Raw genomic sequence first — 15,176 nt, 5'->3', positions numbered from 1 at the left:
TGGTCGGTAAAAATGTTTAAGTGGCTTACACCATACAGGTAATTTCTAAGGTTTTTTAATGCCCATACAATAGCTAGAAGTTCCCTTTCGTTTGTTGCAAAATTAAGTTCATTACCCTTCAAAGTTCTAGATATCATAGTAATTGGTCTTCCTTCCTGAGATAAAATAGCTCCTAGGCCATGGTTGGAAGCATCTGTTGTTAAGTCAAAAGGTTTTTTAAAATCAGGGTAAGCTAGCATTACATCTTCAGATATCAAAATACGTTTCAATTTATCAAAAGCTTGGAACTGTAAAGAGTTTAATGTTATTTTTACTTTTTTTGACTGATTAGCACTGATTTTTCCGTTTTCACCTTTTAGGATGTCGGTCAGAGGTTTGGCTATGCTGGCAAAGTCTTTAATGAAGCACCTATAATAGCTTGCCAGTCCTAAGAATGATCTTAAGCTGTATAAATTTTCGGAGGCCGGGAAGTTTAGCATTGTATGTACCTTGTCTTGGCATGTTTTAATGCCTCCCCTTGATACAACAAACCCCAGATATTCGATTTCATTTTTAAAAAATTGGGACTTTTCTACTGATACCCTCATGTTAGCATCATATAAGCTTTTTAGAACCCAGTTCACGTCTTCAATGTGTTGTTCTTTCGTTTTTGAAAATATTATAACATCGTCTACGTAAACATAGTAGATTTTACCTATTTGCTCCCTTAGCACATCGTCTATAGCCCTCTGGAATATGCTAGGAGCGTTTTTTAGGCCGAACGGTAGTCTGCAAAATTCATATTTTCCGTTGCTTACAGAAAAAGCCGCTTTCTCTCTATCTCGTTCTGCAAGTTCGATTTGGTGGAAACCCGATTTTAAATCAATCGTTGAAAAATATTGTGACTGACCCATGTTAGACAATATCGACATTACATTTGGTATTGGATATTTGTCGTCAATGGTAACTTCATTTAACTTTCGAAAATCTACAACCAAGCGTTTCTTCCTGTTGCCTAACTCGTCAAACCCTTTTTTGTATACGACCCAAATTGGATTATTGTATGGGGATCTGGAAGGTCTAATAATGACATTATGTAGAAGTTCTTTTATTTCATTTTTCACAAAATCCGCAACACCTAATGGGTATGGGTAAAACCTAGAATAAATGGGCTCTTCATGTTTTGTACGAATAGTTGCGACTACGTTCGTATTATATGGTAAAGACTCGTTTGGATCAGCAAACGCGTTTGATCGTTTCCTAATCATTTTTAAAAACTCGGTTTTCACTGCGAGCGGTACATTATCATGTTGAACTTGTAAAATATGTATGTTTTCACATTTAGTAAATAATAACCTTTCTTTTCCAAAGTCGTGAGTAATTTCACCTTTCTTCAGGTCGACTATGGCATTAACCTGCGTAAGCAGGTCAAGCCCGATTATAGCATCAAAATTGTTCAGAATTGGTAATATAACAAAATCAGTATTTATACCGAATAAGTTTATTTTACACTTTTTACTTACTTTAGTCTCGCCATGTACTGACTTAACTAAAAACGGTTTAGCTAATGGCGCAATTCCCTTTAGCTCTTTAAAGGGCCTTATATAACTTTTTGAAGCCCCAGTATCTATTAACATTTTTATAACTTTCTGCTCGGTCCCTATTGTTCTGCTAACCCAAGGGAGCAGGGTCCTTTCCCTAAAAAATTTATCTCTTCCGCAATATCCTCAATTTCGTTTTCTACTTTTTCATCGTACGAAACTTTATCAGCATTATCTTGTGTAATGTGATTTATTCTTTGAATTTTAGGCCCAGTACTCCTATCGAAATCGGACCGGCGCTTAGCTTGCGGTATTTGATTACCAGGATTTTGTGGAAATTGTCTTTGTTTAGAACTCTGGAAATTGTTTGGTTTAGTATGCTCTAGGGTCTGGTTCGGTGGATTTTTGAGCTCATAATTCGATGAGCGACGGAAGCGAGACGTTGACGGATCTACATCCATAGGTTCGGTTCTCTCCTGTCTATTGTTGTGAATAGAACTATGTTTTTGCTGTCTATAGTAATTATTTTGGTAATGGGGATTTTTAAGGTTGTTTAAATATTCTAGCTGATAAGTGTTATTTTCAAGAGGTCTTCGTTCAGCAAGTTGGCCTTTGTTATTGTCATCAAAACGCTTTGCAAAATGTGTCGCGAACGTGTAGCGTTCGTGATTCGCGTCTAGCTCCTGAGCAAGTGCCAAAGCAGACGGTAAGTCAGTTGGCCGTGAAGAAAATAATATGTCACAAAGAGGTTTTCTCAATCCAGAAATGAAAACGCGTAACGCATCCGTTCTGTATTTTTCATTTATTGAATTCGCTAGGGGGCTTTCGTAGGTCATTATTGTTTTATTGGTAAGCAGAGTGAGCTTTCTCTCCACTTCGTCATGGAATTTTAAAATCGTCAGACTCCCTTGCCTTAAAGTACTAAGTTCTTGTTCGATAAGATAAACGGGTCTTTTATCAGAATAGGTAAAGTCTATCCTAGCTATTATGGCTTTGAAATTTAATACAGTATTAAAGGAAGCTAGGGCTGTGTCTGCAGAGCCCATAATTTTGTTCCTAATTATTGCGACCGCTTGATAGTGCTTTGCACTTCCGTCATACCTCTCATATAGTTTGCAGGCTATGTGCGCCGCTTGCCTCCATGAAATGCTCTTGTTTGCCGTCAAACTCGGGCAACGATTTGACAAGGTCAAGTGTTTCGTCGCAATGGACATTTCCTACAATTGTCACCTCTTCAAAGGGTTCTACGTTTTCGGTCAGCGTAGTAGCAAACTTCTTAGTCAAGTCGTATAATTTTTTATCAAAATCTTCTTTCTGTGATTTTAGTGCAGCTGATACCGCTGCCGTAACAATAGCCGTCAGCTCGGTAGTGTCCATACTAATTTCGTTTTTGTCTTTTAAAACTAATTTGTCAAAAAGGTGGGCTAGTTCAGAGTCGCACATAAACTTCAAGTACAAAACTCAGTTTTAAAGGTTTGTTACATAAGCGAATACGTATTAGTTTAATGGGAAAAAATTTAGAAAATGTTTAAAAAAGAAAAATCAGGAAAAAATTCAATAACGTATTGAAATAGAGTTATGATTTTTCTAACTATTTAAATGTTTCTTAAAAAATACTGAGCATATCACTTACATGCTGTTATTTTGATATGATTAATATGGTAGTCAATATAAACGTGGTTTCTCAAGAACCGTTGCTAGGTAGCCGTAATTAGTTTGCCCTTCAGATGTCATCCAAGGTAGTCTCATTTAATTTCGGCTTAGTTTACTGTACTTCACCGTTATATGTAAATTGCCATAACACAAAGATGTAATAACATAAAGCTCCGGTGTTTTAACCTTATTGTTATTTTAATGCGGCTTCTCAAGAACCGCTGCTATATAGCTGTAGTTGGTATACCCTTGAAACGTTAACCAAGGTTGCTCAATTTAAGTAAATTTTTTCCTCCAATACTATAGATTGCAGTAGCACAAATGCAATAATTTTCCGTTGTTTCAATTTTGTTTTTGCTTCAATATTCAATTTAATATACGTGGTGACTTCCTAAACACAGTTGGTTGATCATTTTTTGGAGTAATTTCTTCCAATGTCACCAAAGGTCGAAAGTTAATATCTTCTTTTAGAATTTGTTGCAATCAGTCCAATTAATTATTTGTGGACAGCTTTTTTCCACCATGAGTATCAATTTCAAAGTTTTAAAACTTCTCGAGCCCACGTTGGGCGCCAATTAAAATATTTTATTTAATTTTTTAAATAGTTTTATTTATTAATTCAAACAGGGTCTACTGATGCTAATACTACATATATCGTAGCGCACGACCTTCGCATTCAAATTGCAACCAAAATCTGATCAGAAAGAATTCCAATAAGAATTGGCCTACCGCTTACTTGCTCTCTGCTGTAACAAGAAACTGGTTTTCGCTATGAAACAAACATTATACAAAAATACTGAGGTTACCGCTACACCCGAACTTAGCCTTCCTTACTTGTTCTTCTTATTATTGTACATCCCTTATTTCATTTATCTCCATCTCCCTCCCACTCCCACTCTCAATCTTACTTCCACTCGCTGTTCCACTCTACTCCCACTCTCTTTCCACACAATCGCCATTTCTACTCCCACTCCAACTCTCACTCCCACCGCACCACCACCCATATATAAAACATGTTAATTAATTTTTGGATACCTTCTTAAAATAATTGCGGAAATAAGGCGAATTAAAAATGTCCCTAATAGGAGGCGTGGCACCGCCTACTTTTCTATACAAAAGAATTGTTTAAGCCTTCTTTAACCAAAAAACTATCCAAAGCGGTCAAGCCGTTTTTGAGTTTTAGCGAGACTAACGCTCACCAATTCATATTTGTATAAATTAAAATATTTTATTTAATTTTTTAAATAGTTTTATTTATTAATTCAAACAGGGTCTACTGATGCTAATACTACATATATCGTAGCGCACGACCTTCGCATTCAAATTGCAACCAAAATCTGATCAGAAAGAATTCCAATAGAATTGGCCTACCGCTTACTTGCTCTCTGCTGTAACAAGAAACTGGTTTTCGCTATGAAACAAACATTATACAAAAATACTGAGGTTACCGCTATCTTACTCTATTCTACCATGCATTATACTCTCCCAGAAGTCAACGTTGTTCACCGCAAACATTATACTCTATTCGGTGAACATTATTATCATAATGAGAAAGAATTCCAATAAGAAATGGCCGTTATCATACAAACAGATATCTCTCCCAGCAATAACCCACTCTTACATTGCAAGAGATGGCTATGCCGTTAAGTATTGTACTAGTGATGTTAAATTGTGCATCACTTATTCTTACATTGCAAGTGATGTTGATGTCGCGAAGTGTTCTACTCGTGATGTTAAAGAGTGCATCACCTACTCCTACACTGCAAATCAAGGTGATGACGTTATGTATTGTACTCGTGATGCTATAGAGTGCATCAGAAAGCAGATCGAACTACATGGGTGGTCATTGTGACTTAACTCCTCCCCTTCTAAATTAGGAACGTCCTCGGTCCGGGATTTCTTGTATTTTGGTATATCTTCACAATTAATGTACTTTATACCACATCATTAAATTGTGCTTGTAATCCCTCCTCGGAGAGAATGTTACTGCAAGAGGAGCAGCTCAGTTCGGTTAGAAGATTTAATGCATAGTAGTCAACCAATGGTGGCGGTAAGAAGGAATTTCCTGCATAATGTTTTTGATTGGCAAACTCGTGCCATATTACCTTTAGCTGTTTCCTTAGCAGTAAGCGGTAAAGGTTTCGTACTATTTTTCTTACATACTAGATTACATACATAAATATTGCTTACGTTACATACATATATCTTTCAAAACTGAATTGTTGAGTACAAAATCTTATATGTATTTATAAAAGTTAGACTTCGTGAAATGCTCAGTTTACGGTCATTCGAAATCTTTGCTACGGACTCATGCCGGATTAACTCAAATTATGAAGCATCATTTTACTTATTTTCTTAAATTTATAGTTGGACATTATTCCAATACGTTTTGATTTAGATAATAATTCGAATGAAATTTTGTTGTAACAAAATTGTTAAAAATGAATTTATTCCTGAACAAGTTGTTTTTCAATAAATGCTTTGATAGATAATTTATTTTTAAATATTTTTTTTTTGATTGAATTTTTTGAAAACCCACAGTTTACTAATTAAAATTTTCAAAAATTATTTTGTATACGCGTGAGCTTTTGAAATGTTAGTATTGTTTCCTTTACATATTTATAATTCAAATAACAAAAAAAAACTAATTTATTCGTCATTAGAATGAGTTTTTCTCGACTATGTTTACTTTTATGTTAAATCAAATATGATTGTAATTCGGATACAATTCAGACCTATTTCAAATTGTCTTTATGGACCACCCTCCCTTTAATAAGAACCGTAGTTCCCAAATCTTTTTCTATTGTCTGTTCTTCGTAAAGGGGGGTTAATTTGTTGCCAAGTCTGGTATTTCTCTTTACCATAACTTTGTCGCCCGCTTTAAATGAGCGTTCTACCCTACCCTTGTTGTGGGTTTCTAGATCTATTTGCTGTGCGTGTCTTAAACGTGCCGATACTTCCTTGCTTATATTTGTGTCGTCGGCCGTAGGTTGAAATATGTCTATTGGCCTTTTGTTAGTTACCGAATGAATTGTTTTATTGTATTCGATGGTCGACAATAAAATTAAATCCTGTGTGTCGTCAATAGCCCTTTCCAATTTCATGCATCTGGCAATCTCTATCAATGTACTGTGAAACCGCTCCACTTGCCCATTAGATGTGCTGTGGAGAGGTGGAGCATTAGCAACTTCAATACCGAAACTGTTGGCAAGAAGGTATCTTACGGTATTCGAATTTAAAGACTTCTCATTATCGCAATGAAGAACCTTAGCGTTAGGAAATATGTTCAAAAGTTGTATGAGTTGGGGCTTAATGTCAACAATTGCTCTGGATGGTATAGTTTGCACAACCGCAAATTTGGAAAACTTGTCCAAACAAGTTAGAAAATATTTTGAATCTGTGGAAAAAATATCAACGTGAAGGATTTCTCCTAAAATTGCTGGGATTGGTGTTTTTGCTATTATATGCTTTTGATGACGTCTATTATATTTCGATCTTGAACAGATTTTGCAGTTTCCGACCGCTTCTTTTGCTCGCTTTTCCAGTTTTGGAAAAAAGTAATCATTCAAAATTTGTTTTACGTTTTCCTGTGCGGCGCGGTGAGCCCGGTTATGTTCTGTTACTATGATTTCAAGTTGGTCATTTGGGTCAAAAATATCGGTCACAAATTTCCTGGCATATTTAAACTTGGTATTTGGGAATAATTTTACTATATCATGTTGGATGTAGGCTAGAATAGGCAAGCTGCAATGAATTGCGTTCACTACGTTGGTATTGACAAGGTCTTGAATAGTACCTAAGAGAGTGTTTTTGTCACGAAATTGAATTACATGTCTTGTTCTGTTTCCAAATATAATGAAAGTCCGTATAGATGGATTGTCAGACTCTTCAATAATAATCTGATTTTTGAAGCAATTTACAGGTTTTTCAACCGTCGGAATGGTATAACTCAATGACTGTTCGCTATGCATAGTTGCACAGTAGGAATTTGAGTTTTGTTCCAACATGTTAACCTGTTGTCGCGACAAAGCATCAGCAACATTATTTTCTTTTCCTGGTTTATAATGCAGTTTCGCATTGTGCTCATCGACAAACGCCTTCCAACGCTTATGTTCGCATTTGGATTTCTATCTGAAACTGCAAAGGTTAATGGTTGGTGGTCGGTAAAAATGTTTAAGTGGCTTACACCATACAGGTAATTTCTAAGGTTTTTTAATGCCCATACAATAGCTAGAAGTTCCCTTTCGTTTGTTGCAAAATTAAGTTCATTACCCTTCAAAGTTCTAGATATCATAGTAATTGGTCTTCCTTCCTGAGATAAAATAGCTCCTAGGCCATGGTTGGAAGCATCTGTTGTTAAGTCAAAAGGTTTTTTAAAATCAGGGTAAGCTAGCATTACATCTTCAGATATCAAAATACGTTTCAATTTATCAAAAGCTTGGAACTGTAAAGAGTTTAATGTTATTTTTACTTTTTTTGACTGATTAGCACTGATTTTTCCGTTTTCACCTTTTAGGATGTCGGTCAGAGGTTTGGCTATGCTGGCAAAGTCTTTAATGAAGCACCTATAATAGCTTGCCAGTCCTAAGAATGATCTTAAGCTGTATAAATTTTCGGAGGCCGGGAAGTTTAGCATTGTATGTACCTTGTCTTGGCATGTTTTAATGCCTCCCCTTGATACAACAAACCCCAGATATTCGATTTCATTTTTAAAAAATTGGGACTTTTCTACTGATACCCTCATGTTAGCATCATATAAGCTTTTTAGAACCCAGTTCACGTCTTCAATGTGTTGTTCTTTCGTTTTTGAAAATATTATAACATCGTCTACGTAAACATAGTAGATTTTACCTATTTGCTCCCTTAGCACATCGTCTATAGCCCTCTGGAATATGCTAGGAGCGTTTTTTAGGCCGAACGGTAGTCTGCAAAATTCATATTTTCCGTTGCTTACAGAAAAAGCCGCTTTCTCTCTATCTCGTTCTGCAAGTTCGATTTGGTGGAAACCCGATTTTAAATCAATCGTTGAAAAATATTGTGACTGACCCATGTTAGACAATATCGACATTACATTTGGTATTGGATATTTGTCGTCAATGGTAACTTCATTTAACTTTCGAAAATCTACAACCAAGCGTTTCTTCCTGTTGCCTAACTCGTCAAACCCTTTTTTGTATACGACCCAAATTGGATTATTGTATGGGGATCTGGAAGGTCTAATAATGACATTATGTAGAAGTTCTTTTATTTCATTTTTCACAAAATCCGCAACACCTAATGGGTATGGGTAAAACCTAGAATAAATGGGCTCTTCATGTTTTGTACGAATAGTTGCGACTACGTTCGTATTATATGGTAAAGACTCGTTTGGATCAGCAAACGCGTTTGATCGTTTCCTAATCATTTTTAAAAACTCGGTTTTCACTGCGAGCGGTACATTATCATGTTGAACTTGTAAAATATGTATGTTTTCACATTTAGTAAATAATAACCTTTCTTTTCCAAAGTCGTGAGTAATTTCACCTTTCTTCAGGTCGACTATGGCATTAACCTGCGTAAGCAGGTCAAGCCCGATTATAGCATCAAAATTGTTCAGAATTGGTAATATAACAAAATCAGTATTTATACCGAATAAGTTTATTTTACACTTTTTACTTACTTTAGTCTCGCCATGAACTGACTTAACTAAAAACGGTTTAGCTAATGGCGCAATTCCCTTTAGCTCTTTAAAGGGCCTTATATAACTTTTTGAAGCCCCAGTATCTATTAACATTTTTATAACTTTCTGCTCGGTCCCTATTGTTCTGCTAACCCAAGGGAGCAGGGTCCTTTCCCTAAAAAATTTATCTCTTCCGCAATATCCTCAATTTCGTTTTCTACTTTTTCATCGTACGAAACTTTATCAGCATTATCTTGTGTAATGTGATTTATTCTTTGAATTTTAGGCCCAGTACTCCTATCGAAATCGGACCGGCGCTTACCTTGCGGTATTTGATTACCAGGATTTTGTGGAAATTGTCTTTGTTTAGAACTCTGGAAATTGTTTGGTTTAGTATGCTCTAGGGTCTGGTTCGGTGGATTTTTGAGCTCATAATTCGATGAGCGACGGAAGCGAGACGTTGACGGATCTACATCCATAGGTTCGGTTCTCTCCTGTCTATTGTTGTGAATAGAACTATGTTTTTGCTGTCTATAGTAATTATTTTGGTAATGGGGATTTTTATGGTTGTTTAAATATTCTAGCTGATAAGTGTTATTTTCAAGAGGTCTTCGTTCAGCAAGTTGGCCTTTGTTATTGTCATCAAAACGCTTTGCAAAATGTGTCGCGAACGTGTAGCGTTCGTGATTCGCGTCTAGCTCCTGAGCAAGTGCCAAAGCAGACGGTAAGTCAGTTGGCCGTGAAGAAAATAATATGTCACAAAGAGGTTTTCTCAATCCAGAAATGAAAACGCGTAACGCATCCGTTCTGTATTTTTCATTTATTGAATTCGCTAGGGGGCTTTCGTAGGTCATTATTGTTTTATTGGTAAGCAGAGTGAGCTTTCTCTCCACTTCGTCATGGAATTTTAAAATCGTCAGACTCCCTTGCCTTAAAGTACTAAGTTCTTGTTCGATAAGATAAACGGGTCTTTTATCAGAATAGGTAAAGTCTATCCTAGCTATTATGGCTTTGAAATTTAATACAGTATTAAAGGAAGCTAGGGCTGTGTCTGCAGGGCCCATAATTTTGTTCCTAATTATTGCGACCGCTTGATAGTGCTTTGCACTTCCGTCATACCTCTCATATAGTTTGCAGGCTATGTGCGCCGCTTGCCTCCATGAAATGCTCTTGTTTGCCGTCAAACTCGGGCAACGATTTGACAAGGTCAAGTGTTTCGTCGCAATGGACATTTCCTACAATTGTCACCTCTTCAAAGGTTCTACGTTTTCGGTCAGCGTAGTAGCAAACTTCTTAGTCAAGTCGTATAATTTTTTATCAAAATCTTCTTTCTGTGATTTTAGTGCAGCTGATACCGCTGCCGTAACAATAGCCGTCAGCTCGGTAGTGTCCATACTAATTTCGTTTTTGTCTTTTAAAACTAATTTGTCAAAAAGGTGGGCTAGTTCAGAGTCGCACATAAACTTCAAGTACAAAACTCAGTTTTAAAGGTTTGTTACATAAGCGAATACGTATTAGTTTAATGGGAAAAAATTTAGAAAATGTTTAAAAAAGAAAAATCAGGAAAAAATTCAATAACGTATTGAAATAGAGTTATGATTTTTCTAACTATTTAAATGTTTCTTAAAAAATACTGAGCATATCACTTACATGCTGTTATTTTGATATGATTAATATGGTAGTCAATATAAACGTGGTTTCTCAAGAACCGTTGCTAGGTAGCCGTAATTAGTTTGCCCTTCAGATGTCATCCAAGGTAGTCTCATTTAATTTCGGCTTAGTTTACTGTACTTCACCGTTATATGTAAATTGCCATAACACAAAGATGTAATAACATAAAGCTCCGGTGTTTTAACCTTATTGTTATTTTAATGCGGCTTCTCAAGAACCGCTGCTATATAGCTGTAGTTGGTATACCCTTGAAACGTTAACCAAGGTTGCTCAATTTAAGTAAATTTTTTCCTCCAATACTATAGATTGCAGTACACAAATGCAATAATTTTCCGTTGTTTCAATTTTGTTTTTGCTTCAATATTCAATTTAATATACGTGGTGACTCCCTAAACACAGTTGGTTGATCATTTTTTGGAGTAATTTCTTCCAATGTCACCAAAGGTCGAAAGTTAATATCTTCCTTTAGAATTTGTTGCAATCAGTCCAATTAATTATTTGTGGACAGCTTTTTTCCACCATGAGTATCAATTTCAAAGTTTTAAAACTTCTCGAGCCCACGTTGGGCGCCAATTAAAATATTTTATTTAATTTTTTAAATAGTTTTATTTATTAATTCAAACAGGGTCTACTGATGCTAATACTACATATATCGTAGCGCACGACCTTCGCATTCAAATTGCAACCAAAATCTGATCAGAAAGAATTCCAATAAGAATTGGCCTACCGCTTACTTGCTCTCTGCTGTAACAAGAAACTGGTTTTCGCTATGAAACAAACATTATACAAAAATACTGAGGTTACCGCTAGCTTACTCTATTCTACCATGCATTATACTCTCCCAGAAGTCAACGTTGTTCACCGCAAACATTATACTCTATTCGGTGAACATTATTATCATAATGAGAAAGAATTCCAATAAGAAATGGCCGTTATCATACAAACAGATAGCTCTCCCAGCAATAACCCACTCTTACATTGCAAGAGATGGCTATGCCGTTAAGTATTGTACTAGTGATTGTGCATCACTTAATCTTACATTGCAAGTGATGATGATGACGCAGTGTTGTACTCGTGATGTCAAACTGTGCATCACTTATTCTTACATATCAAGTGATGTTGATGTCGCGAAGTGTTCTACTCGTGATGTTAAAGAGTGCATCACCTACTCCTACACTGCAAGTCAAGGTGATGACGTTATGTATTGTACTCGTGATGCTATAGAGTGTATCAGAAAGCAGATCGAACTACATGGGTGGTCATTGTGACTTAACTTATATATTGTAACGAATTTTGGGAAATTCCGCTTATTTGCAACCTTCTGCTAACGTTCGAATCACTAAACTGTTGAATAAATAACTCCAATATTCAATAATGCAAAATGGTCTTTATTAGACTACTTTCACAATAACACTTCTACTTCTCAACAGATAGTGTGCTTAAATCAAAGTGATTACTGATTGCTCAGCTTGCGCTCTTACTTTTATACTTCTCGATGTCCTCGTTAGCATACTTCTAGGCGTTTCTAGAATTTACTATTAGTTACTAGCTATAAAATTACCAGCTATAACTACAGATGCACGCCTATAGCCTCTCATATGCGCGTGTATATGTGAGTGATAATTGCACAAATTATTGCCTACTTTTGTGAGCATCTCAGATAAGATACATGCATGTGATTGTACGTTTCTCTCCGCTGCGTGTACGTAAATATGTGTAAACATAATGATTATTCCATATATATATATATATATATATATATATAAATATTGTGACGGATATTAGCAACACTAAGGGATACTATCATCTCTAAGCCGATACTAAGCAGTGACTTGTATGCACATCAACAAATCAATCATTATGTCTACCCATATGTCCATACAAGCAGCGGAGAGAAACGCACAAACACATGCATATATCTGAGATGCTTCCAAAAGTAGGCAATCATCGGTGGAATAATCATTATGTTTACACATATTTACGTACACGCAGCGGAGAGAAACGTACAATCACATGCATGTATCTTATCTGAGATGCTCACAAAAGTAGGCAATAATTTGTGCAATTATCACTCACATATACACGCCCATATGAGAGGCTATAGGCGTGCATCTGTAGTTATAGCTGGTAATTTTATAGCTAGTAACTAATAGTAAATTCTAGAAACGCCTAGAAGTATGCTAACGAAGACATCGAGAAGTATAAAAGTAAGAGCGCAAGCTGAGCAATCAGTAATCACTTTGATTTAAGCACACTATCTGTTGAGAAGTAGAAGTGTTATTGTGAAAGTAGTCTAATAAATACCATTTTGCATTATTGAATATTGGAGTTATTTATTCAACAGTTTAGTGATTCGAACGTTAGCAGAAGGTTGCAAATAAGCGGAATTTCCCAAAATTCGTTACAATATATAAGTTAAGTCACAATGACCACCCATGTAGTTCGATCTGCTTTCTGATACACTCTATAGCATCACGAGTACAATACATAACGTCATCACCTTGACTTGCAGTGTAGGAGTAGGTGATGCACTCTTTAACATCACGAGTAGAACACTTCGCGACATCAACATCACTTGATATGTAAGAATAAGTGATGCACAGTTTGACATCACGAGTACAACACTGCGTCATCATCATCACTTGCAATGTAAGATTAAGTGATGCACAATCACTAGTACAATACTTAACGGCATAGCCATCTCTTGGAATGTAAGAGTGGGTTATTGCTGGGAGAGCTATCTGTTTGTATGATAACGGCCATTTCTTATTGGAATTCTTTCTCATTATGATAATAATGTTCACCGAATAGAGTATAATGTTTGCGGTGAACAACGTTGACTTCTGGGAGAGTATAATGCATGGTAGAATAGAGTAAGCTAGCGGTAACCTCAGTATTTTTGTATAATGTTTGTTTCATAGCGAAAACCAGTTTCTTGTTACAGCAGAGAGCAAGTAAGCGGTAGGCCAATTCTTATTGGAATTCTTTCTGATCAGATTTTGGTTGCAATTTGAATGCGAAGGTCGTGCGCTACGATATATGTAGTATTAGCATCAGTAGACCCTGTTTGAATTAATAAATAAAACTATTTAAAAAATTAAATAAAATATTTTAATTGGCGCCCAACGTGGGCTCGAGAAGTTTTAAAACTTTGAAATTGATACTCATGGTGGAAAAAAGCTGTCCACAAATAATTAATTGGACTGATTGCAACAAATTCTAAAAGAAGATATTAACTTTCGACCTTTGGTGACATTGGAAGAAATTACTCCAAAAAATGATCAACCAACTGTGTTTAGGAAGTCACCACGTATATTAAATTGAATATTGAAGCAAAAACAAAATTGAAACAACGGAAAATTATTGCATTTGTGCTACTGCAATCTATAGTATTGGAGGAAAAAATTTACTTAAATTGAGCAACCTTGGTTAACGTTTCAAGGGTATACCAACTACAGCTATATAGCAGCGGTTCTTGGGAAGCCGCATTAAAATAACAATAAGGTTAAAACACCGGAGCTTTATGTTATTACATCTTTGTGTTATGGCAATTTACATATAACGGTGAAGTACAGTAAACTAAGCCGAAATTAAATGAGACTACCTTGGATGACATCTGAAGGGCAAACTAATTACGGCTACCTAGCAACGGTTCTTGAGAAACCACGTTTATATTGACTACCATATTAATCATATCAAAATAACAGCATGTAAGTGATATGCTCAGTATTTTTTAAGAAACATTTAAATAGTTAGAAAAATCATAACTCTATTTCAATACGTTATTGAATTTTTTCCTGATTTTTCTTTTTTAAACATTTTCTAAATTTTTTCCCATTAAACTAATACGTATTCGCTTATGTAACAAACCTTTAAAACTGAGTTTTGTACTTGAAGTTTATGTGCGACTCTGAACTAGCCCACCTTTTTGACAAATTAGTTTTAAAAGACAAAAACGAAATTAGTATGGACACTACCGAGCTGACGGCTATTGTTACGGCAGCGGTATCAGCTGCACTAAAATCACAGAAAGAAGATTTTGATAAAAAATTATACGACTTGACTAAGAAGTTTGCTACTACGCTGACCGAAAACGTAGAACCCTTTGAAGAGGTGACAATTGTAGGAAATGTCCATTGCGACGAAACACTTGACCTTGTCAAATCGTTGCCCGAGTTTGACGGCAAACAAGAGCATTTCATGGAGGCAAGCGGCGCACATAGCCTGCAAACTATATGAGAGGTATGACGGAAGTGCAAAGCACTATCAAGCGGTCGCAATAATTAGGAACAAAATTATGGGCCCTGCAGACACAGCCCTAGCTTCCTTTAATACTGTATTAAATTTCAAAGCCATAATAGCTAGGATAGACTTTACCTATTCTGATAAAAGCCCGTTTATCTTATCGAACAAGAACTTAGTACTTTAAGGCAAGGGAGTCTGACGATTTTAAAATTCCATGACGAAGTGGAGAGAAAGCTCACTCTGCTTACCAATAAAACAATAATGACCTACGAAAGCCCCCTAGCGAATTCAATAAATGAAAAATACAGAACGGATGCGTTACGCGTTTTCATTTCTGGATTGAGAAAACCTCTTTGTGACATATTATTTTCTTCACGGCCAACTGACTTACCGTCTGCTTTGGCACTTGCTCAGGAGCTAGACGCGAA

At 36.0% G+C, this 15,176-nt stretch overlaps 1 protein-coding gene across 1 annotated transcript in view; it reads right to left on the bottom strand.

The window, feature by feature from the left end:
- The window catches only part of LOC137253109 (uncharacterized), a 486,773-nt gene extending 483,201 nt beyond the window's left edge, over nt 1-3,572 (bottom strand). The window contains exon 1 of the mRNA XM_067789489.1: nt 3,154-3,572. The gene's annotated coding sequence lies outside the window, so the exon portion shown is untranslated. The remainder of the gene's footprint in view (nt 1-3,153) is intronic.
- Nucleotides 3,573-15,176: the final 11,604 nt, after the last annotated feature.

Source organism: Eurosta solidaginis, chromosome 5 (genome assembly GCF_040869045.1).
Source record: "Eurosta solidaginis isolate ZX-2024a chromosome 5, ASM4086904v1, whole genome shotgun sequence".
In the NCBI taxonomy this organism is placed as follows: Eukaryota; Metazoa; Arthropoda; class Insecta; order Diptera; family Tephritidae; genus Eurosta; species Eurosta solidaginis.
This window is presented reverse-complemented; position numbering and strand designations above follow the sequence as displayed.